Here is a 21,656-nt window from a genome sequence, read left to right on the forward strand (position 1 = left end):
ATGGTATCTGGCACATTATGGAGGCTCAACAAATACTGAGTGCCTAATGCCTTCATGGAGCTTATGTTCAGTAGGGAAGACAATACAATTATTTTATAAATGGAATAAGATCTCCTCTACTCTTCAGTAAAGCACTTGAGGAGATAGAGAATGACTGCAAATAAAGAATACTGAGACTACAGAGATGGTGGTCAGGGAAGGTCTGTTCAAGGCGTGGAGGCTTGTGTGTGGGTGGCTTCGAAGATCTCCCCCACTGATTTGCAAGGACTCATAGGATTTAGCATACTCATGGCTAAGATTTATTACAATGAATAATGTGAAGCAGAATCAGCAAAGGGACCCAGCACATGAGGTGAAGTCCAGAGGAAACTGGGTCAAGCTCTAAGAGTCCTTATCTAGGAAAGTCACCTAGGATGCACTTAATCCCTCCAGCAACGAGTTGTCATGACACATGCAAAGTGTTGATACAGGGGAAGCTCATGAGATACTGAGTGCCCAGGATTTTTACTGGGAGGTGGTTAGGTAGACACACTCTGCTTAGTATGTACCCAAATCCCTGACCCCTAGAAGGAAACAGGTGTCCAGCATAAACCACATGATTTACACAAGCAGTTTAGACACAGCGAGCCTCCCTTATAATTTAGGGAAAGTTTTATATCAGCATGGGAAACTTTTTAATAGCCAAGTTCCCAGACACCAGTGCAGTGCCAACCTTGTGAGCAGGGCTTTCTCAGGATAGGCAGCCTTCAGCCTGTGAGTGAACTCTTTTCTGAGTAAAGATGGGAAGCTGGGGGAGGGTGATTAGACTGGGAAGTGAGGAGTCATAGGAATATTAGAAGGAAGAGCACTTGAGGCAGAAGAATGATCAAGGGCAAAGACAGTGAGTCTGGAGCGTGTTTGATGACATGGAAAGCTCATGTGACTGGAGCAGATGGAGGGAGGAGGAGAGTGAATAGATACCTCTCCATGGTGAGACTTGATTTCTGGGCATAAGGACCCCCCAACGCCAGACAGTTTTGTTCCACAGGCCTTTCAGAGATAATGACAGAGAAGCAGGCCAGCACTTATTGACCCCCTGCTAGGAGTCAGGCTCATTTCTAAAAGTATCGCATAAGTGGTTAAATGATTTCTCATGTAATTCTCTCAACGACTCTTGAAATAAAACGAAGACTGCAACAGACTTGGGGCACAGAAAGGTTAAGTCACTTGAACAAAGTCATATGGTTAGAAGAGTGGGTGGGTCTTGTGGCCAGGTTGTCTTTGTCCAGAGCCCCCACTCTGCTATCTACAATGGGAATGCTCTGTAATAGCATTTTAAAACTGCAGGTTGCAACCTGTGGAGTGGGCTGTGAAATTAATTGAGTCAGAACCAATTTTTTAAAAAATTAAATAGGATGGGTAGTATCAGAATGTGTTGTGTATAATGAGGGTAAATATTGTTTTTGTGAAAATTTCACTTGATATATATAGAGTTTTAAACACACACACACACGAATATACATATGTATACTAAATGTATTCTTTAGTTTTGGTATTATTATGTATACATATGTATACTAAATGTATTCTTTGTAAAATGTATTCTTTAGTTTTGGTATTAAAGAAAAAACATTGTAAGCCACTGACCTAGCAAAGCTAGATTCTTTTATAGATATGAATCACATTTTTTTCATCACTCCTCCTGTTTCTGGGCTAATCTGTCCTTTTATGGGATTGAGTCAAGTCCCAGAAGTTCATCTACTAGAACTTCTATCCACCAGGACACTCGAAACTGTACTATAGGGTAATGCTAGAGTTGACACAGCCTATAACAACCCCCAAGTCCCACTTTATCAGGATACGTTACCGCATGTAAGAGGGCTCTGTGTTCTAGGTGGGAGTCAGATTGTTTCCCTCAGCTTTGAAGTCTCCTTGTGACTTCTCAAGGTCCCAGCCCTGCCTGCAGGTTAACCCTGCCTGCCCTTGACCCTGACCCTCTGCCTTGTTCATTTCAGCAGGAAAGGAGATTGGGATGGAAGTACCAGCGACACTGTCTGCAAATCTGGCAGATCCACTTTATATACTGCTGTTGTGGTCCAAAGTCATGAAGGAAGAAAAATAATACATTATGAAATTTTAAATATTCCAAGAAAAAGGGATGTAGATGAGGGTATATAATCACAGTGTTGCTTTCTTTGTGTCTATAGTATAATGTGAATGAAATTGCTGTCAGGATTTTAGAATGATGAAGTCTTGTGCACTGAAATTTTATGATATAATCACAATGGCTATTACCAATGTCGACATAATTTAGACTTGATGAATAAGAGCCAAGAGGCATCCAGGAATTGGCCTCGCTGATTTTGATAGCCTGTGTAGGCAATTGATGACATTTAAGACATCCTTTTAATTTCTGCTCCTCATTTTTTTATTGGAGTGTGGTTTCTCTTTTATCCACTAGAATGTATAACAATGGCAAATGAGCATAGAAACTTTCCTGAAAGACTGTGTGTATTGATCAATTGCAGAGTGTTCTCATAAATTGACAGCCTTCAACGTTATTAAATAATTTTCACACATCAGGTGTGTTTACTTTTTTTGTGAAAGCTAATAGATAAAGCATATGCATTTATCAAAATAGTAGAGCCACGAGGATGCAGTTTTCAATAACATAGTTTCTCCAAAGTTATAGTTACGAGTTACTTCTTTCCAGGCAAAGTTTTAAACTTAGGAGATTATTTCAGACAGTGACATTTCTTATTTCTGTATTTCAGAGCATATCAAACAGTAATAATAACAACCATTTACATGGTCCATTACATGGTCCTAACAATAGTTATTACTTACATCATACTTACAATGCCTAGCATTGTTCTATGCACTTTACATTTACCCAGTGAATCTTCAACAACTCTCTGGGATATGATTTTTATTTTAAAGATGAGAAATTTGCAGGCTTTGACACTTCTCCAAGGTCCAAAGCAGAAGGGCTGCTGGTGGCAGCAAGTGGCAGAGCTAGAATGCGAGTTGGAGCTGGAACCACCGTGTTCTCCCACTTCTTCCTTCATAGTTAGCGAAGAAGCTCAAGGACCTGGTTAAGTACAGAAAGAAAGTATTGCTCTTATTCTAATTTTAAGAAGGTGGAATTAAAGATCAAGAGGTTATTTGCCCAAAATAACAAAATTAGTGGCGGAGTCTGGGGCAAAGGCAGCTATGCAAATGCAAATGTGATAAAGTCTTCAGATTCAATGCTGTTTCTCACTTTTCAAATAGCATGTTCTCAAGACATTCAGATTATCCTGCATGATGACTCACTCTCCCTACTTGTCATCTGGGCCTGGAGGAGGTGGCAAGAAAGTCTGTCTGCAGCCTAAGTGGGAGAAGGAGGTGGGAGCGTGGGGGTAGAGTTGCTGATAACATCTCAGACTCTGGGGGGAGTTCATAGCCAGCAATCTGAATGTTAACCTCTGTGTCCCACCATTTCAGACACACTTCTTTCTCCTGACGAAGTAAAACATTTCCTTAAGCCACGGGGCTTTCGGCTGGTCTCCAAGGTCATTCGATGGTACAAGAAATCATTTGTGTCCCAACAAACTGGAATTGGGAATTGGAGTTAGACCATCTTGGGTGAATCCTTTGCATTTTACTCTGAAATATATTCTACTGAGTATTTTTGTATACAAATATGATCAGTGAATTTTGTGCATACCTGATAAAACATGTTTTGTCCACAAGGGGGCTTCATTTTCCTATTTTTCAAGTTTCTCTTTCAGTAATACTGTACATTTTGTTTTGTTGATTTTTTACTGAAAATAGAACCATTTGCTTGCTTTTGAGAAATACTTGTCATCACTAAAGGAGCTTTGAGAGCTGGGCAGAGTAGAAGAATTAGGGCAGCAAAGTTTGAAATGCCAACTGAAGCTCTTGGGGGACCAACAGTGGGAGAGTGAATTCATGAGCATTTCACATCCCTCGTATGAAACTCAGCAAAGGTCTGGGTTTTTTTTTTTTTTTTTCTTGAGACGAAGTCTTGCTCTGTCACCCAGGCTGAAGTGCAGTGGCACGATCTCGGCTCACTTCAGCCTCTGCCTCCAAAGGTCTGGGCTTTTAAATATTAAGTTTACAACTAGGATTAAATGGGATCATAATTCGGTTTCTAAATGCCACTAACCTCCTCTTAAAGCTAAAGGTCAATTTAAAAATTATTATTCCAGGGTTGTGTTATTTTCTGATATATGCTTTGAACCATTCTTTTTTGGGCTTTGGATCACTTTAAAATCTGAATTCAAGTTGGGGGTCCTTGTTTTCCTTCTCCTCGTCTGCCTGAAGTTTCCGTTACCAAGCACTGGGCACTAAATCAGGCCTTACCTGAAGCAATGGGGTCGTTAATTGAACTAAATTTGGTTTGAGTGGAAATGAGACCTGAGGTTACTAGATCTTGTTTTGAGTGGCAGGTTTTCCATTTGTTTTGGAAGATGGTATATTTCAGAGGCGAGAGGGAGGGAAAGCAGTGTTCCATAGCAGAGTAGCTACAGTGGAAAACATGCTTCGCCCAGCCTTGGTGTGCATGGCCTTGGAAAAAATGATTGTCTCTACAAGTCACGAGAAGAGAAATGGCAGCACATTTCCAAGTTAGCTGGAGCGCTAGAAGAAATGAGGATGAGATATGCGGATGGATTAAAAAATGTAAAAAGTGAAAAACCAGAATGAGTGGGCTGGGAATTTTGTTAAACGGTCCAACTTGTACATTTTATTATAGCCTTTCCGTGGGCTTAAATGAAGGCCAAAACCTTCTTATTTGAACGTTGTATTGATTTGCATTTCTGGTAGCTATTTAAAAGTTGATGTCCTTAGAACTTAGTGCTGCAAAATCTTCAGTGGGCATATTCAAATGTCAAGATATAGGCATGTCCATCAACAACACAATTATTAAACAGATAAACTATTCACCCCAAATTAGGAGGAATGCTGGGAGATTAAACAAAATCTGCAGTACCTGTTATAGAATAGCCTCAATAACGGCAATAATCACACCTTAAGTGACTTTTTGGAAATACTAAAAAATCACATCTGTCCTCAAAGCCAAATCTGTTGAAGAAGATGGGCCACATAAAGCTAATATTTATTGAATGCTTAGTATGTGCCCGGCAAAACAGTTCTAAGCACTTTTCATATATTAAATCACTCAGTCTATGTAACCGATCTATAATTTCTAGTTTACTGATGAGGAAATTAAGGCAGAGAGAGGTTAAGAAATGTACCCAAGGTTATATAGCTAGTAAGCAACAAAGCAGTGACCCAAACCTAGGTAGTCTAACTGGACAGAAACTAAACCAAATATTCTTGAACAACCTGAAAATAATTTTAAAAGAATTTCAAGCAGTGATATTGTTATTGGAAAATGTTATTTTTCAACATAACTACTTTGAGGAGTTAAACATTGGTTTGGCGGTGTAAGTTCATGTGTGTGTGTGTGTGCACATGTGTACATATGTGGAGTATGTGGGTATTTATTTATGCACAATTACTTTATGGTCTCAGCTGTTAACTTTTAAGAAATTAAACGATAATTCACAAAATAGTTTTTTTCCTGTGTTATTAGTAGTTGGTGTATTAGAAGGAACCAGAATGGATTGTCTTCCAGCCCCATTATGCCTGATATGAAAACATAGGAATCTTATATACTTTCTGAATTTCCTGTCTCAAATTCTGTTTAGTTATTAGATGATAGGTGGGCTTGGAGTAAGTTATTTCACCAACTGCTCATTCTACTAATGGAAATGGTTCTCTTTAACTGGAGAGATCATCTATTAAGTCATTTAGGACTGAATTTCTTTTCTTTTTAATTATATTTTAAGTTCTAGGGTACATGTGCACAACGTGCAGGTTTGTACATGTGTCATGTTGGTGTGCTGCACCCATTAACTCATCATTTACATTAGGTATATCTCCTAATGCTATCCCTCCCCCCTCCCCCCTCCCCACAATGGGACCTAGTGTGTGATGATCCCCTTCCTGTGTCCAAGTGATCTCATTGTTCAATTCCCACCTATGAGTGAGAACATGCAGTGTTTGGTTTTTCTGTTCTTGCCATAGTTTGCTGAGAATGATGGTTTCCGGCTGCATCCATGTCCCTACAAAGGACATGAATGCGTCCTTTTTTATGGCTGCATAGTATTCCATGGTGTATATGTGCCACATTTTCTTAATCCAGTCTGTCACTGATGGACATTGGGTTGATTCCAAGTCTTTGCTATTGTGAATAGTGCCGCAATAAACATACGTGTGCATGTGTCTTTATAGCAGCATGATTTATAATCCTTTGGGTATATCCTCAGTAATGGGATGGCTGGGTCAAATGATATTTCTAGTTATAGATTCTTGAGGAATGGCCACACTGTTTTCCACAATGGTTGAACTAGTTTACAGTCCCACCAATAGTGTAAAAGTGTTCCTATTTCTCCACATCCTCTCCAGCACCTGTTGTTTCCTGACTTTTTAATGATTGCCATTCTAACTGGTGTGAGATGGTATCTCATTGTGGTTTTGATTTGCGTTTCTCTGATGGCCAGTGATGACGAGCATTTTTTCATGTATCTGTTAGCGGTATGCGTGTCTTCTTTTGAGAAATGTCTGTTCATATCCTTTGCCCACTTTTTGATGGGGTTGTTTGTTTTTTTCTAGTAAATTTGTTTGAGTTCTTTGTAGGTTCTGGATATTAGCCCTTTGTCAGATGAGTAGATCGCAAAAATTTTCTCCCATTCTGTAGGTTGCCTCTTCACTGTGATGGTAGTTTCTTTTGCTGTGCAGAAGCTCTTTAGTTTAATTAGATCCTGTTTGTCAATTTTGACTTTTGTTGGCGTTGCTTTTGGTGTTTTAGACATGAAGTCCTTGCCTATGCCTATGTTAGGACTGAATTTTTAAACAATAGCAAAAGGCGTAGAAGATGATAAGGTTCTAGCCAGAGAATAAAGAATGACACATATGCTTGGGTATGTGCACATGGTGTTTCTGTGGGTAAGACAAATATATATAAATACAAATACAGATAGAAATGTGAAAATTGAATTAGTGATAAAACTACTTGTCTTTAGTGTTAGTGAAGTATCCTGTGACTACATGATTAGAGAAACTCAAAACAGCTGAATTCCATCAAATGTGATTCGGTGTCCCTATAAACATTTTAAACCCATGTTCAAAACTGAACTACTGATCTTACTCCCCAAATCTACTCTACATTCAGCTTTCCTGATCTCAACTGACGGTAACCCTGTCCTCTTTTCTGAGGCCCAAGCCATAGAGTCATTATCACCACCTTTCCTTCTTTCACACCTCACCACATTGAAATAGTCTGCTGGTTTTGTCTTCAACAGACACCCGGAATTTGGCCACTTCCTACCACCTCTGCAACTTCTGGGGCCGCTCTCTTCTGTTGTCATCCTTCTCTGGGATGATTGCAGTCACCTCCTAACTGGTCTCTCTGCCCCTACCTTGTCCCTCCCACAGTCTGTTCCTGACACAGAAGCTAAAGGATTCTGTGAAAACATGAGTCTGACCGGGTCACTCCTCACCTAAAACTCTATAATGATCCATCATTGCACTCAAGGAAAAGCCAGAGTTTTTACAGTAGTGTTCAAGACCCCAAACTGTATGACGACTTCATTATGTTTCAACTCATCTCCTTTTACTCTTCATCTTGCTTATTCTGCTCCTTCCAACTGACCGATTTCCTAGTCCTCCAACAGGTGAGGCCTGCCTTTGGGCTGTTTCCTCTACCTGGATGGTCCTCCCCTAGATATTTATGTATTCACTGGCTCCCTCTTCACCTCCTTCCAGTCTTTCCTCAAACTGAACCTCATACTTAACATTTGCCCACTCCTGAGGCCTCCCCTTATCTTGCTTTATGTTTTCTTTTTTCATAGTGCTATGACTTTTTTTGACACATTATTTAATTCATTTCTTTATTATGCCATTGCTTCTTCTCTGTGTTCCTTTGTCCCTTCCTGCTGGAATGGAGGCGTTTGAGGACAGGACTCTTTTTGGTTACTGATGTACTGCAAACACCCAGAACATTGTCTGGAAGATGGTAAATGCTCGATAAATGCTTGATGAATCATTGAATTAAGATGTTTAGGCAATGTGAATAGATTTTAAATGTAATTGGAAAACAGCGACTATTACTCAGATACAATTGTAGATGTGTGCTATCAGCACAGCAAACATTGCAAGGTCATAAGAACCAGATATCTGTCTTCTTGTAAGACAGGTAGGACAAATAGAATTAAAAAATATGCAGTGTATGTGGTTTTTATTTCCCCTCAACTATTTAAAAGCTAGTGAAATAATTTGTGTCTTACAGCAATGAATGGAAATCCTTAAATAAATCCTATGAGGTAGGTTCTGAATTATCTGAGACCCCATATAGAGTATCCAGCATGTGTCATACACACAAAAGGTGCTTAGTCATCATCAATTTTTGGTGTTTTTCTACATTATACAAATGTACATGCACTTTGCATAATGAAATTGGATTAATTATGAATATTATTTCTTTATTGAAACCTCATAAACCTCATAAATTAACTAAACACTACTTCATGCTTTGTATTTCATCTGGCATTTAATTATACATCTGTTTCAAATGAAGAAAGTTCATGCTTTAAAAACTCTGGTGAATTGCTTTGGATTTTAAATCTTTGTGCAAGAGGACAGGATGTCATTGTTATCCAGTTTACTAATGTGATGTGATTGACATTGGTCCTCAACAGATCTGTGATTCACTTCTTTTTAAGGTGTGGATGAATTCTGTTCACTGAGATGACCGGTGGTGACCTCTGTGCAGAAGATGGGGACTCCTCTCCACAGGACCTGGCCTACTGGGTCACTCCACCCAGCAATGGGCATTTGGCTCTTAAGTCCTTTCCCAGCCAAAGCATTCAGAACTTCACCCAGACACCAATCAATGAGGGCCAGCTAGTTTTTGTACATGCCGGTATGTTACAGAGAAAAACAATGTGAAACTAAAATGCACTTTAATCAGTGGTTAATGTGATGATCACATGACTGAAAACCACAGGCCATCTAGAAACTCTCCAGGCACTAGACTTTTTTAAAAAGTGACATGTTTTAATACGGCTAATAATAGCAAATATTAGCATTCCTATAACTCTCATTTGATTTACTCAAATTGTCATGTAAGGTCTGTGCTCAAATATAAGCTTCTCTGAGAGCCTTTTCCTGAACACCACTAAAATAGAATCCCTTCTCTGCCACGTTCCATCCCTTTCCCAGAATACCTGACCTTATAGTATAGATTGAATTGGATATTTGTTTGTTATCTGTCTTTCCCTATAGATTATAAGGGCGGAAACTTTGTTTTGTTCATTGTTGTATCCTTAGCACCTAGCAGTGCTTAATAAAACACGGTAGGTGCTTAATAAACATTTGTTGAAAGAATGAAATAATATTGAACACCTATTATGTATCCAGTTATAAGTTCCAGATGTTAGGAATACATTAGTAAACACCACAAAGAGAAATTTGTTCAATGAATGAATATGTGAATGAATGAATGAATATAACTTTAATTCTAAGAGATCCTGACTTTGAAAGGCCTTTTCTTCTTCCTCCTGTTCATCAATAAATCAGTAGGCCAAATGACTGCTGTAAATCTGCTGAAGGTGACCCAGCCACTCTGCAAGGGTGGCTTGGCTTTGTTTTCAGGCTGCCCTTGTCAGAGGAGAAGCAGGCCATTCCCAGTCTGCAGCACGAATGGGAGGGAGCATGAGCTAGGAGGGTTGGACGAGAAAGTTAAAAAGCCCTGTTTTCAGTTATTTCAAATTATCTTCTTTGAAAATATAGCAAAAAAAAAAAAAAAAAAAAGGTAAAATATCCTCTAAATCCAAATGGAGTAATTTCCTGACTACCTTCACAGTTAATGCAAAGGCTCCCCAAAGAATCGGAAAAGAATTTACTATGCGAATGCTCTCACATAGTGGTTCTAAACCTGTAGCCTGGACTTGTGGAGGTTAGTTTCATTGCAGCAAGGCCCTAAATCTACCTACATATGTACCAAAGCTTAGTTTCTAGACTAAATGGTATTTTCCACATACAAGTTTCTATTTTTCAAATGTGTGAAGATGTGCTGGTTAAATAAAACACAGTTCCTCTGAAGAGGCACTGAATTGATAGGATGTTTCTGCCACTTATGTATTGCTAGTATTATATAAGTATTGTTAGGTGAGGGCCTAGAAAGTTTTTCATTTTTATGAAAGGATTATATTTTCAAAATGGAGAGGACTGTTCTAGAGAATTGCACAAAGAAGTTTTGGTTTTCTAAAACTGTGAAATCCACAGTAGAAAGGAATTATTGACTAACTACCACCTGTTAGGCACCACAAGAGGTGCAGTTCTGCAATCCATGTCTTTTCATCACATGAAGTCCTCTGGGCCATAGGGAGGAATGACTCCATTTTCGAGATAAAGAAACTGAGGCGGGTGGATCATGAGGTCAGAAGATTGAGACCATCCTGTCCGACATGGTAAAACCCTATATCTACTAAAATACAAAAAAAAAAAAAAAAAAAATTAACCGTGCATGGTGGTGGTTGCCTGTAGTGCTAGCTACTTGGGAAGCTGAGGCAGGGGAATCGCTTGAACCCGGGAGGCAAAGGTTGCAGTGAGCTGAGATCATGCCACTGCACTCCAGTCTAGTGACAGAGCAAGACTCTGTGTCAAAAAAAAAAAAAAAAAAAAAAAAAAAAGAAAGAAACAAGCTCAGAAAGATTAAGTTTGTCACACCTTAAAGCTGGGCTTTCTCCACTAGCTGCCACCCACTGAAGGGTAGAGTAGGTAGAAGAACTGAAGTTACTATTTTCAATGAAGGATTAAAACAAAACTTAGCTTGCTGGATTGATTTATTTGTACACTACCAGGTCAATATTTACTTTTTGGTGAGTAGAGAAAATAATTTCTCCTAGAAAAGTAGGAAAGAGAGTTAAAGGCAAGCTAAACGTGAGAGCCAATCCATTACATTTTCTAAATGGATATGGAGGCAACTAATAACCCTCAAAGTGGCTGCAGCCCAGCTGCAGATGAGGCTGTTGCTGAAACCAGCTGGTTCTCCCCTGGTGCATCTGTCCCTCATCAGCCCTAAACAAAGACTTGGGCTTAAGTAGTCTCTCTTAGCGTTTTATATTTGCAAAGTGTTCCACCAGTAATTGAATTCATTATTCCACATAACAACCTAAGTAGGTTGATAAAACCAATATGTGGGAGGCTAAGTGATTTATATAAGGTCACCCTTCTGGAAGGTCTATCAGGAAAAATCTGAGATTGTACAGCGGAAAATGCGCAGGTCAACCTTGCTTTTTGTGTTTCCCTCCCTATATTTATTTGGTCACAGTCTGTCAGAGCACACCCGATACAAAATTCTATATTCGCTTTGATATCATTCTTTTGATTCCATCTCCATTTTGTTTCCGGATTAATGAAGAGTTCAAAGTGCCTAATGGCAGAAAATGTTCTTTCCTTAATTGCATGTTTCATTAAAAACTTTTGAAGTGCTATTTCTAGAAAAACAAGCAAATGAAAAAGAACATTTGGTTGTAGACCCCTGTTATTAATCAGACAGACTTCTCTCTCTCTCTTTCTTTTTTAAATGGTGACTTTTGAGTATACTGGGAATTTTTTTAACAGTCTGTAACCTTGTGTGTGTGTGTGTGTGTGTGTGTGTGTGTGTGGAATCAGAACTCTCAGGGTTTGCTTAGTTAACAAGGACTTGAGAGCATGTTATGCCATTGACCTACCTTTTATTAAATCATGTTTCTAGGGAGTACTTGTACAGAATTGCAGAGTCTGACGATGTCTCCTTTGTTCCCTGCCACGTGGTCCCTGAGGGTAACAAAGATACATTTCTACCCATTCCATGATGCAACAACCTGTGGGCTTCCAAATGTACTGCTGGGTGGACATTTTCAAGGGATGATGGGGATATGAACATTAGGCTGTCTGCATAGGAATCTTGCCTGGTGCTTTGTGAGTCCCAGCATTCCTGGGAACTGGATCGATAAGGGATCCATCTCAATTTTAGCTTTGCACATAAGTTAATTTATAACTTTACTGATATCACTAATCCCTTGATAGGAGTGTGGGAGTACAATTCTCTTCTTGTAGAAATTTCACAAGAGCAGGACTGGGTCTTTCCCTTTTTTCTTTCCCTTCTTAGCAGAATATAGCCCGCTTGAGATAGTGAAATAATTAGAAGTGCAGGTAATTATTTTGTGTTTTTATAGTCTTTTATATTGTTTATCTATTGCACTGGGTTGCTATAAGGATTTAAATGAGAGTATATATAAAAGCAAATTTTGGTCCTCCCCATTTGGCAGATAAAAAACATGGGGTTAGCAAGATGGGGTGGTGTCTGTAGTCACAGGTACTTGGGAGGCTGAGGCAGGAGGATCACTTGAGCCCAGGAGTTTGAGGCTGCAGTGAGCCATGATGGTGTCACTGCATTCCAGCCCGGATGGCAGCGCAAGACCTTGTCTCTAAAAAAAAAAAAAAAAAAAAAAAAAAATCAAATAAAAACCATGGAGGCTTGGGAAGACTCAAGGTCATGTAACTAATAGGGATCCTAAGGCTCATGACTGAGTGAAAATTCCAACTCTAAATCCCGTTCTTGCATGGGGCCACTCCTCTGCTGTATGTCTGGGCCGGTGTCCCAGGGCTGTGTCTGCTGGAGAATGTTGGTTTCCTGAGAATGGGGCCATCACGGTAGCTGTTTATTTTATCTCCTTCTCGATATTACTGAAGAATTTTGACATGCACAACCAGGAAAATATGTATAGCAATTTAATAAACAGCAACAATTACGTAGAAATGTTGTGTTTTACTCTCCTTCGTTAGGGAAATATTGCAAGTTGGCATTAGTCAACAATTTTTTTTTTTTTGACTCACATTTATCCCCTACTAGTCGAACTTCCTCTACCAGCTTGTCCGACTTTGGCTGTTTCCCTTTTGCTTCCTTCTTGCACCCAGCCTTAAAAAGTGGGCCTAGCTTGAGACTCATAGAATTTGCATGGTAAGCCAAAATAATTATAGTACTTAGTATGGTGAATGTTTTAAGGTTAACCACGACTTCCATGCCCTGACAAATTTGAAAATTATCTTTCAAATTGGTTATTTTAAAGTAGAAAGGATTACAGTTCTAAATGAACATTTTTTTAATGAACTAAGAAAAAAAATTAGCCAAAGTATATTTTCATTTTGTTGTATTTTATACGTATATAAATTGAAACACATTCTATTTATTTCTGTAAACTTTACTCCCCAGAAAGGAGTTTTATAACCAGCTTTTCACCTTGAATGCTGCCATTGATTTTGTTTGTTTATCTTTGGTGGTGGTGTGTTGGAATATACTGTGGCTTTAGGACCTAGTTTTTCTGCTTATCCAAATTGTACTTGGCTTTTTTTTCAAAAAGTACTGGGGAGGGATTGACCTCGAGAGTTTTGTTTAGAATGGTCTAGAATATAGGCTTACATAGACCCAGAATTAAGCAGCCCTTCAGCCAAGGGTTTTCCTGGAAAAGTCTGTGACTTCAGTCTCTGGTCATGAGATAGAAGGAGCTACATCTCACCACCAGCTGTCTGTCCTCCATGGTAAGAACTAAAGGAGAAAAGAAAGGAGAGGGACTCACAGTGTGTTACTAAAGGGTTTAGAGCAGGGATTTGTAAACCTTTTAGTCAGTGGCTCTTGAAACACTGAATTGAATATTGTAAGATTTAGTGGGAGGTAACCAAGAACTATGAGAAAAGATTGTCAATCCTCAAGGAAGTAATTAAAGGCCTATTAATTGGTGAAATGAGAGCTCTACACTCAAGAGTACACTAACCATGTAAAACATATAGTAAGTGTCCAGTGAGTGGTACAGAATGGGTGAGCTGCAGGAATTTGGAGGAGGGAAATGTCCCATAGACTGCAAGGGTCAAAGGGAGCTTGTTGGCCAAGACAAGCCTCGAGCTGCCCCTTTAGAATGAGCAGCATTTTGGTGGGTGGTGTCGAGGAGGGGAGGGCACACCAGGGATGACAGCAAGACCATGAAGTGAAGACTCAGGGAAGGAAGGATGGGTTTGGAACGTGGGGAGGAGAATATGTCAGATTTCTTGAATGGTCAATTCCATTGTTTCCTGACTCGGATGTCATTTCCTTCATTGAGTTCTAAGTAGAAGAGTATAGATGAGATAGCGTCAACTTAAAAATAAATACTCACTTCTGAGTCAGCGAGACTTACACTTGACCCTCAAGGAATTTGCTTAACTATGCTAAGCCTTATCATCCCTTCACAGTGATGAGGAAACAAATGCATACTTCTTAGGGTTATGATATATAAAACAGAGGGTAGGGCTGTGTCTGTGCTGTGTCTTGGTATAGCTGTGCTCCTCACTGTAGGGTCTTTCATATATTAGGTACCTGATAGTGTTTACTGAAGAAATATCTAAGGCTTCCAAGCCTAGTGCCCATGAAAATCTGGCTATGGTTTTTCATGAAACAAACATGCTGGGATACAAGGATTTTGAGAAATCCTGTGTTTTTAAGGAGGATAAAACAGATTTCTTTACTCCATGACTTCTCAGAGACTTCAGAATGTAGATTTGCTTTTTCAAATCTCCATGAAGGGCATAGGGAGGGAAGTCTTGCCAGACAGATGTGGTTTCAGAGCCTCTTATGACCATACCCTTTATTGGGCAGTTATTCTATGGATATAGATTTAGGTAGGGCCTTAGAGAAATCATTTCCAAATTAAATGCCTGGAGCTCATTGATGAAAATATGAACTGCTTGGATGAAATATGGTGGGCAGGAGGGAAATGATGCTTGCCTTTCAGAGAGTTGGGCTGGGTCATCAGAGAGGCTTGTCAGGCAATTGCAGGGGTGAGCTAGTCTTGCTTACTGAATATGTTGAGTGACTGCTGAGTAGGAATTAAACCTAGATACCCTTCTGGCTTACATAGCTGGAGAACAGGATGAAGATTGATGTACTACAGCTGAGAGAAAAGCACTCTTGGCCTGGGACAGCTCTGGTGGCTCCTCTACTCCAAAAGGTTGAGATAAATGAAATAATATATATTTTAAAAAGGAGTCCTACTTGCCAAAGACAACCCTGGACATTATGGAACAAGTGAATTATGAATTAGAGCCCTTTATAAGAAAGAAGGCACAGTGGGGAAAGGTTTCTAAGAAAAACTGAAGATGGACAAGTTGGATGTGGGGGTGGCCAGAGACTACACACATTAGAGACATAATCCGTCTGAGAGGAAGGGGCATCCTACTTTGACAGGTGACAAAGGAAGGTCCCCGGTATGGCTTTATGTAGCATAGACTAAGGCCACAGAAACACTGCTCTTAGTCTCCCTGGGGTGACCTCTGATTCTAGCCTCCCAGCTCCAGAAGCCAGAAGGTGGCAATGACTGCAAAAAATGTCAGCAGCAAGAAGTGAAAGGAATGCAGGTGGCAGTTACCAGCATCATATGAGCATGTTGTGTAATAAACAAACTTGTGCCAAGACGGTCCTGAACTTGGCGTGGAACTGTGTTCCTGTGGCTGACTTGCTCAGGCACTCACCCCCAAGGAGCCCCAGGACCTAGTGTCCACCCCAAAGTTCTCAGACGTTTTAAATGGAGTCTCCAAATTGAAGACTTAGGACAATCCTTGCAAGTTTGGAAATCTTGCAGATACAATGCTGGTGTCTCCTTGGACTTAACTAGTGCCTAGTGTAGTTTGAGTACTACGGTTGGTGGCCCTTGCTCTCTAAGACTACAATGTCTGAGCAAAGAAAGCAAAACATGATGTCATTCAGGAAGCTTAATAATTGTTAGATAGTTAACTCAACTTCATAAACAATTTAGGAAGTGCCTTTTCAGAGGGCTACCCTGCGAAGGCCTAATGCTAAAACCTTTAGCAAAGGCTCACACAAACGAGATGAGAGAAGATTCTGGGCTGGAAGAACCACGTGAGTCAATTTCAGACCTGCCATCCTGTAAGGTTGGAGATGTTCCCCAAATCATTGCAAAGTAAAGGGATATATACTCCAACTTTGTGCTCCTCTAAATGTGGTCCACGGGCCTTCCAGTCTGTAAACCGATAAGAATTGAAAGCAACAGGAAGTGTTTAGAAATTTGTATAGCAATTTGATGTTGCTATGACATTTTTATTGTATTTTATAAAATTGTTTGTCCATGGTGAATTAGGTAACACTGATCCTTCACCACAGAGCATTTGAACGTTCCCAAGCCTCTCTGGCTCTAACTTGAGTGTCCCCAAGTCTCTCTGGCCTTTGGTTACTAATGAGGTCACATTAGCACACAAACCCATGTGTCACTGGTTCTTTCCCCCATGGCATTCACATGGGCCCTTCACTCCCCACAATGTCCATGCATTTGTCAGGGTCCCCAGGAGATGTCTCACATTTGTTCAAGAGCCACCCTCTGCCCCTAGGTATCAGCAGATGGGCAATCCATTGAGCAACTGCAGCCGCCATCAGGCCAGGACGCCTCTACCCACCCTCCAAGGGGAGAGTGCTATCTCCTGTGTTCTCAGCACTACGCAGTTTGCTTTCCCTTTCATGTACTGGGAGCTGAGCCTGGGGCCACACATGCTGGCATTGCCTTCTTTCTCTAGGGATCAGACACTAAGGCCTGGGCTGGAGGTAAGAAGCCTGTTTCATCTGGGGCACTAGTAGCAAATTATGTCCACAGATAGATGCCTCAGGGATCACTAGCATCTTATAGCCCAGTTTCAAGTTACAGCTAGCCAGTGCCCCCTATTATAACCAAGTAATAGCCAAGTGTTTTCCAGAGAGTTTTCAGGGATCTGTACAGATTATTTTGTTAACCGGCAGCTTTTCTGTGCTTTATACTTATATACATGTTTTAGTCTTCACTTAGCTTCCGTGAAGCCCCTTTCATTTCATGACCTGAAAGCTGTGACCAATGATGTGGACAGTGCAGGAAACAGAACTGTAACTTTTCCAGTTGTAAGTTCCCCTAGACTCAGGAATTTGGTGAGACTGAACTCTGACAGCAGCACAGAGGGTTTCCGCATTTACCCAATATCTGGTGAGTCCTGAGGTCTGTGCTGTTGAGCAGGGCTGAGCGTCTCTGCAAGGCGGGCCTCTCATTTGTCTACATCCTGTTAAACCAAGCAGGTGTGACCCTTTGCCCAGGCAATTACTCATTTCAGCTGTGCAGGTTTTAAAACTGGACAATCTGTAGGGAGCATATGAGACATAATTGTTAGAAAACACTGAGAAAATTTAAACTGTGTATTTAATAAATAAAAAGGGATCCCCTTATCACTGAAGACTGACTTAAAATCCAAAGCATAGTTGCAGGAATAAGTCCTGCAGGATATATGTGTTTTCATTTATATTTAATATGTAATATTATATACGTTATTCAATATAAGTGTGTCTCTATAAATATGTGTTTGTATAATCTGTATTCGAAGCCATTTGTTTTAAACTTCACTGGTGCTTACCACTACCACCACACATACTTGCTTATTTAACTGGCTAAGCCTTCAAACTTTTTTTTTTTTCATTCTAGCCAGGAATCTGACTGACCAGACATGTTTACTTATATGTGATTTTATTTTCTAAAAGTCTATGCTTCCAAATAGTCTTCTTGAACACAACTATTTCACTTGTTTGCCATTCAACTTTCTTTTTCCATTCTGAAACAGTATTTACATGCATCTGAGAACTGATTTGGCTATAGCTTTACACAACTATAAGGGATAAAAAAAAAAAGGGGATAAAAAAAATCCAAAGTTAAGCTTAGAGGAAATAGCAAGTGTAAACCATATGTCTGCCATTAACCTTCGAGCCATTTCTCTCCAGTATGATGTGGCAAAATTGAATTTGGCTTTTGCTTTGCAATTGCCTTTGTCTGGGAATCAGTTTAAGAGAACTGGTCATGATGCTAGTTAAAGCTCTGAATGTGATGCTGAAAAGGGAAGTATGAATTCTCTAGCTCACAGATGCACCCAGAAGAGGAAAAAAAGGATTAGAATTAAAACTCCATTGTGTGGGGGAGCTGAAATGTGCCCAAGGACATCAAAACATGTCCAGAGTCAGTTTGCGTTTAGAATACTTACAAGAATGATAGCAGTCATATAAAGACGCTTTGGCTGTAGCCCTAGTGTTTTTTGTTTTTTTTTTGTTTTTTTGTTTTTTTTAATTGAATACAATCATTGCAAGCATTATTTTCAACTGCTTTTGCAAATATATGGTATTTTAGATCAATATTATCCAAACAGTCGACACAGTAGCCAGGATCCTCTAGGTGATGCTGCAGTGACAAACAAATCTCAGCAGCTTACAATAACAAAAATATATTTCTCACTTACATTGTCCATTCGTGTGGGCTGGCTATGGGTCTGCTCTATATGTCATCCTTATTCCAGCATCTGGGTTGAAGAAGCAGCCCTTCTCATGGGCATTGCTGTCCTTGCAGCAGGGGGGAGAAAGTGATGGTGGAACCAGAGCAGGCGATGTGTTGTATTAAGGTTCAGGGCCACACAGGGGTGTCTAGGATGAAAGGCCCTTGACTGCTGGTCCATATGGAGATGGGAGAAGGCTTCTGTCTAGAAGCACAACCTGGGAAGTCCCATGAGTGAGGGGTGGAGAGAGAGTGTTGCTCTCCTTCCCGAATAGACTGGGTGTCCAGCTTTTCTCACCACACACCCTTTCCTCTCCCACGTGTGCACCTGCGACACCAGTGGCCTGGTCCAGTGCTTTCACTCAGAGGACAGATGAGAGATTGTTTTATCATGTATAACACATTAGAATGTTTATCAGGCTTTTTATACAAGGCACACACTCCTGGCTATGACAATTTCTTTCTCCTGAAAGGAACATCTAAGATAAATTTACAGTCTATAGAAATTCAGCACAGCAACCCACACTTTCTGCACCTTTGGTGTGTGATGGGCAGACAGAACTTATAATTTAGGAATCAGGCACCCTGTTGCTGCTCTTTGATCTACGACTGACTACTTACTGACTGAGCACAAGTTCCTTGGCCTCTAGAGTCTGAAGATCTGGATTAGCTCTGTGACTTAGGGCAAATTACCTGTGCTTTAAACCTTAGTTTCCTCATCTGTAAAATGGGAAAAATAATAGCAATAATAATTGACAGCATTTTGAACAGTCATCATGTACCAAGCACTGTTCTAAGCCTTCTACTATATTACTATTATCTCCACTTACAGATTTAGATCCTAAAGTACAGGAAGGTTAAACAACTCATCCACCGGTGCTCAGCTTATAAGTAGCAGAGCCAGGATTCGAACCCAGGGTCCCTGACTCTAGGTCATACTCCTGTCAACTAAGCCATGCCTTCCTTCTAGTGTTTAAATGTGGAATAAGACAGATAATGGATGTATAGATAATAAATGCTTGACACATTTCCCCACATATAGCAAACACTAAATGGTAGCTAAGGTGTATGTTATTATCTTTTCTTTCTTGGAAATGTGAGAAATTCCTTTCCTAATAGCTGAAAGTCGAGTTTCACAGGCGAAGGGAATTTTCTGGGACACTGTGCTTACCCTAATGTGCTACAGTAATTTAATGAATGGAAATGAGGCCGTTAGAGGAGAGTGACTTTTGTTCCACCTTGTAATCCACTTACTGTTTCCCTTTGGGTAGAGCCCCTGGTGTTCTCCAATACATTTCCCTGAGTGACGATGAGAGGGGAGGGCTGAGAAAAATGTAATGGGGTCTCATGTGGGGATTGAACACTTCATTTTCTGGCATAGCAAAGGTTGGAGGAGCAATGAAGCCTGGGGCTAGGGGAGCTTCAAGAACCTCATCCCAGTGGGTCAGAGCAGCTGAGAGTACTTTAGCTAAACTAAGGTGTTTTTACAAAAGATGTTTGGTTAAATTTCTGTGCATGTCATTGAAATACTCTGTCTCCCCTTCCACTTTAATAGTCATAAAGAACAACAATAATGTGGGGAGAAGAGGGATTGTGCAGAGAGAATTCTGTAAGGATATAAACCGAAATGCTAGCTCTGGCTCTTTCAGGGGAGTAAGTTATCTTGATGTTTCTCTGTGTGTGTGTGTGTGTGTGTGTGTGTGAGAGAGAGAGAGTTTCTGAGTATAAAAATAATACATGTTTATTATAAGATAAGAAAACATTAAAACATTAAATTTATGTCGAGAAAGCACAGAGCATCACCCATAAGTACAGTACAACGGTTGTTAATCTGAAGGCATTCCAATTCTGGTTAGCTTGTGTGTTCAAAAATGCATATATTTATTTGTGACTTGGGAAGAGTAAAAACTTACTATTAATCTTCCTGGCTTTCCCTTTGCCAGATCCTGTCTCCTTTTTCTCATGCGAATAGAATGTGAATCTTTTCCTAAAGTCTACAGTTTTACGGCCTCTGTCAAGTAGGACCCTGGTCAACTCTCAGTCGTTTTATAATGGCTCAGATTTATTATCCAGCACCTCCAGAACATTTTGAGAAGGAAAAGAAACCTGGAGACAGGTTATGGAGTTGGTGAAGATGATCAAAACCTTTTCTCTGAAATGCTTAATGAAGACACTTATTAACACATATTATAATTAGTTCTCTTCAATCTCACTTATGAAAAAAAAATACCCAGGAAACAATTTCAATTGTTAAATAAGTTCAGAACTATTTAGCTGAGTATAAATGATCAAATGGCTTTGATTACTATCTGGTTTCCTTGATAAGTTTTTCTAATTTCAAGAGTCAATTCCAGTCAATAACCTACTAAGTTGGGAGTGTTTCAGGCAGTTGATGGTTGAGTGTGCTTTCACACCTTTACTTGAAAGCAGTAAATGCTCCCAGCTCTCTACCGCCCTTCACTGGGAGGTAAAACCACCATATTGTTTACAAGTAAAACTCGTGCTTGGTCACACACAGTGGTTCAGGCCTATAATTCCAGTACTTTGGGAGACTGAGGCAGGAGGATTGCTTGAAGCCAGGAGTTTGAGACTAGCCTAGCCAATGTAGTGAGACCTCCCCCAACCTCCGCCCCCCAGTCTCCATAAAAAATTTTTTAAAACCCAGTTAGCTGGGTGTGGTGGGGCATGTCTGTAGTCCCAGCTACTGGGGAGGCAGAGGCAGGAGGATTGTTTGAGTCCAGGTGTTCTAGGTTATAGTAAGCTATGATCATGCCACTGTGCTCCAGCCCAGGCAATATATGGATGGATACAGCTTCCGAAAGGAATCTCCACTCTCTATTATACTTAAGATCATACTTTCGCAAAATAATTGTGAGGAAAATACTTGTTATGGCATAGTCCAAAAATACTTTCATATCCCAGAATAAATTTACTATTTTTCCAAACCAAACCATGTCAACCTACCCAAGATAAACAAGTAATATTTTTGCTCTTCACCATAAATTATATCTGCCTAAATGGGAAAAGCTAAACCATAAAAACTTTTGCCAAAATCTTATATCCTGAAGAATTAAGTGTGCAAGTACACAGAGAGGGTAAATCATCAGATTTTAAAATTAAATAAAGCTTTTTACAAATTTAGAAAAGTTATTGTTCATTTCAAAGAATGTATAAACAAAATAAAAAATTAAATTCTGTGAGGCACTAATTTCTTCCCAATATAGCATGAAGCTCGCTGAATGA

The 21,656-nt window shown here is 39.9% G+C and overlaps 1 protein-coding gene across 9 annotated transcripts in view; it reads left to right on the top strand.

The window, feature by feature from the left end:
- Positions 1-21,656, top strand: part of LOC140711510 (chondroitin sulfate proteoglycan 4-like) — a 119,652-nt gene that overhangs the window by 32,022 nt on the left and 65,974 nt on the right. For 8 of the 9 annotated variants that reach the window (XR_012092771.1, XR_012092773.1, XR_012092772.1 and 5 more), the window contains one exon: positions 8,772-8,971. The exons of the other annotated variant lie outside the window; for it this stretch is intronic. The gene's annotated coding sequence lies outside the window, so the exon portion shown is untranslated. The remainder of the gene's footprint in view (positions 1-8,771; positions 8,972-21,656) is intronic. 9 annotated transcript variants of the gene reach the window in all.

The sequence above is a fragment of the Chlorocebus sabaeus genome, chromosome 4, assembly GCF_047675955.1.
Source record: "Chlorocebus sabaeus isolate Y175 chromosome 4, mChlSab1.0.hap1, whole genome shotgun sequence".
Taxonomy (NCBI): domain Eukaryota; kingdom Metazoa; phylum Chordata; class Mammalia; order Primates; family Cercopithecidae; genus Chlorocebus; species Chlorocebus sabaeus.